Below are 4,749 nucleotides of genomic sequence, written 5' to 3' on the forward strand. Positions count from 1 at the left end.
TAACCTCTCACTAGCACGGCTGGTGAACATGAACATTAGTTCGGCAGCACTGACGCACTCCACCTAATCACATTCACACAGTGGTGATAAATCTCAATTGGTTTATTGTGCTTGGCCAACAAAAACCGTATTTAAACTGCTATTGTAAAAACAACAAAGAGCGACAGTAAACTCTCACTAGCACGGCTGGTGAACATGAACATTAGTTCGGCAGCACTGACGCACTCCACCTAATCACATTCACAGAGTGGTGATAAATCTCAATTGGTTTATTGTGCTTGGCCATCAAAAACCGTATTTAAACTGCTATTGTAAAACAACAAGGAGCGACAGTAAACTCTCACTAGCACGGCTGGTGAACATGAACATTAGTTCGGCAGCACTGACGCACTCCACCTAATCACATTCACAGAGTGGTGATAAATCTCAATTGGTTTATTGTGCTTGGCCATCAAAAACCGTATTTAAACTGCTATTGTAAAACAACAAGGAGCGACAGTAACCTCTCACTAGCACGGCTGGTGAACATGAACATTAGTTCGGCAGCACTGACGCACTCCACCTAATCACATTCACAGAGTGGTGATAAATCTCAATTGGTTTATTGTGCTTGGCCAACAAAAACCGTATTTAAACTGCTATTGTAAAACAACAAGGAGCGACAGTAACCTCTCACTAGCACGGCTGGTGAATATGAACATTAGTTCGGCAGCACTGACGCACTCCACCTAATCACATTCACAGAGTGGTGATAAATCTCAATTGGTTTATTGTGCTTGGCCAACAAAAACCGTATTTAAACTGCTATTGTAAAACAACAAAGAGCGACAGTAAACTTTCACTAGCACGGCTGGTGAATATGAACATTAGTTCGGCAGCACTGACGCACTCCACCTAATCACATTCACAGAGTGGTGATAAATCTCAATTGGTTTATTGTGCTTGGCCAACAAAAACCGTATTTAAACTGCTATTGTAAAACAACAAGGAGCGACAGTAACCTCTCACTAGCACGGCTGGTGAATATGAACATTAGTTCGGCAGCACTGACGCACTCCACCTAATCACATTCACAGAGTGGTGATAAATCTCAATTGGTTTATTGTGCTTGGCCAACAAAAACCGTATTTAAACTGCTATTGTAAAACAACAAAGAGCGACAGTAAACTCTCACTAGCACGGCTGGTGAACATGAACATTAGTTCGGCAGCACTGACGCACTCCACCTAATCACATTCACAGAGTGGTGATAAATCTCAATTGGTTTATTGTGCTTGTGCTTCGTATTAATGAATCAGAGCTATTGTAAAACAACAAGGAGCGACAGTAAACTCTCACTAGCACGGCTGGTGAACATGAACATTAGTTCGGCAGCACTGACGCACTCCACCTAATCACATTCACAGAGTGGTGATAAATCTCAATTGGTTTATTGTGCTTGGCCATCAAAAACCGTATTTAAACTGCTATTGTAAAACAACAAGGAGCGACAGTAACCTCTCACTAGCACGGCTGGTGAACATGAACATTAGTTCGGCAGCACTGACGCACTCCACCTAATCACATTCACAGAGTGGTGATAAATCTCAATTGGTTTATTGTGCTTGGCCAACAAAAAACCGTATTTAAACTGCTATTGTAAAACAACAAGGAGCGACAGTAACCTCTCACTAGCACGGCTGGTGAATATGAACATTAGTTCGGCAGCACTGACGCACTCCACCTAATCACATTCACAGAGTGGTGATAAATCTCAATTGGTTTATTGTGCTTGGCCAACAAAAACCGTATTTAAACTGCTATTGTAAAACAACAAGGAGCGACAGAAAAACTCACTAGCACGGCTGGTGAATATGAACATTAGTTCGGCAGCACTGACGCACTCCACCTAATCACATTCACAGAGTGGTGATAAATCTCAATTGGTTTATTGTGCTTGGCCAACAAAAACCGTATTTAAACTGCTATTGTAAAACAACAAGGAGCGACAGTAAACTCTCACTAGCACGGCTGGTGAATATGAACATTAGTTCGGCAGCACTGACGCACTCCACCTAATCACATTCACAGAGTGGTGATAAATCTCAATTGGTTTATTGTGCTTGGCCAACAAAAACCGTATTTAAACTGCTATTGTAAAACAACAAGGAGCGACAGTAAACTCTCACTAGCACGGCTGGTGAATATGAACATTAGTTCGGCAGCACTGACGCACTCCACCTAATCACATTCACAGAGTGGTGATAAATCTCAATTGGTTTATTGTGCTTGGCCATCAAAAACCGTATTTAAACTGCTATTGTAAAACAACAAGGAGCGACAGTAAACTCTCACTAGCACGGCTGGATAGCCACTGAATGTAGAAATGCCCTGACATCAAAACAGTCGTGATAGTCCCTCCCCTAGCGGCTACAGAGTTAAATGTAATCTACTTTCTGAAAGCCCTCGTACTGTATGTGGTGGTGGATTTAAAATGTAAACATAAATTTTATAAATGAACTAGAGATACTCTTCCTGACATAATCTTATTTTAGACAGCAAGAAATTGTACTCTTTCAAGTTTAATGTCGTGACTATTATATTATTTGAGTAATATTACTATTACACATGTGCTGTTTTGTAATGGATCTCTAAAATATTTGCTGTTATTTTATATTCTTTCTTTTACTATTTAACTTAAATGTTTTTTTATTTGTTTGTGTTAATCTATTTACTAAATAATAACTAAGACTACATAATACATATTTAATATGTAAACTAAAAATAACGATTCACACTTGCTTATTTACATAAATTTATAAAGGTTTGTAATGTTTATTTGTTAAGTGATAGTGAGGGTCTGTTATGTACAAACAATTTATGTTTTGTGTATCATCTGACACAATTTTAGTTACTCCAATGTAAATTGTGTTCTTGCAGGATGTGTATAGTAAGATGGGTCTCATTTTAAATTTTCAGTGTCAATATTTTTGTGGCATTAACCCTTTGAGCATTAACGTTTTATTGTGTATTCAATTACCCCATAAAAATGTATAAACAACAGCATCTTCTTTTTAAAAATCTCGGTAAATACTTTTATTTCTTTTATTGGTTTCCGTGATCCACGTGTTAGTTTTAATATTTCATGATCAATTACATTTTTGGAGCAATTTTTATAATCTTTTCTGTTTATTAGGTGCCACCTGGATTTTGAATATTGTTGCTACTTTCCTCTGGTTGACTGATATTTAAAAAAATAATCCAAAGTTTATATTATCTGGCATTTTTTTGTTCTAAAAACGTCAGTATAAATGATAATAGGTACAAAACACTTGTTACTATTCATACCCCATGGTTACCCCCAACACACTATTTACTACCATAGCACTAGAGTTTAAAGTAAAGCATTTATCGTTGTGTTTTCTAATTCATTATAAAATTGTCTTTACATTTACATTACAAAATTTTGGATTTGTATGTGCGTGAAAATATCACATCTCAATTTAGCTGTAATAGGCATTTACTATATTTTATAAAATACACATTACATAAATTGCATCCATAGCAAGGCCCTAAATATTATGTATTACTTGTAAGTATTAAATCATTTCTATGGTTGTGATGGTATTTAATTTTAATTTATAATTTGTAATCAATTTTATTTTAGTTTTGTCTTTTTATTACTTTAATCAAGAATAAGTAACTAATTGGTTTTGGTTATAAACCATAGTTGGATCAAGGTAAATACTCAGTAGGACACAATATTTGTGTATAAAACTGAAAACTGTAATTTTAGAAATGGTTTTTGTAAGTTATGACTTAAATAACTCTTAAAACTGTACAATTTAATTGTTTTTGTTGCTAAATATTTTGTGCTAAAGACGACATGTATTTTATTAATGACTGAACGATTCCAGTTACAAGTAAATTATCTAACTAGATCAGAAACTATTTAGATCATTGTTCCTTCAGCATTTAAATACTTAGTGCCTCCTCCACTATACAAAACATTATAGCATTGTTAATATTCCTGGTACCCGTGTACCTTCGGCTCTTTCATTGTTTAACATCACACAACATTTGTATGGGATTATTTATTTACTTAAAGAATGGTTGACTGAGTGATTATTTATAGTTTGACTAAAATATAGACCATGTTAAGATTCGTCTGCACAATATATTCATGCGTGTCTCAAAATTTGTTTTCTTAAATTATGTAAAAAGGTTTTCAACACACTATTCATAAATGCAATATATTTTTTTCATATTTAGAAATCAATACCTAACATCTTATGTTTTTAATTTATAATAAGATCATTGCATATTTCCACACAATTATTTTTGCTGTTTATTTTTTAGAAAAATTAAAATTAAAAAGAAACTTAAATAAGTTCTTATTGTAACAATAAGAAATTATTACTTTGTAAGTAAATTTTTGTTTCATATACAGCAATAAAAAAAATACATGGATGATAAAGACCAGTGTTTTTATGGTAATTGTAGTTTAGATCATAAGATTAAAAATAAAACTAAAATCCAAATATGAAAAATATAAACATGTGTCTACCTATAACACCAGAAATTAATTATATGTGTATACTGTAATGGTAGATACCTGGACAGCATTTCTGTAATATACAACAATAAGTGGCACGGGAGTGATTCCACAACTTTCAACACATTGTTTACTTATTCTTTTATAATGCTGCAGTTCAAAACTAAGCTACAGAAAATGTTTAGCAGCTACCATCTTTTTAATTTAAAAATTAC

The sequence above is a fragment of the Homalodisca vitripennis genome, chromosome 3 (genome assembly GCF_021130785.1).
Source record: "Homalodisca vitripennis isolate AUS2020 chromosome 3, UT_GWSS_2.1, whole genome shotgun sequence".
NCBI lineage: Eukaryota > Metazoa > Arthropoda > Insecta > Hemiptera > Cicadellidae > Homalodisca > Homalodisca vitripennis.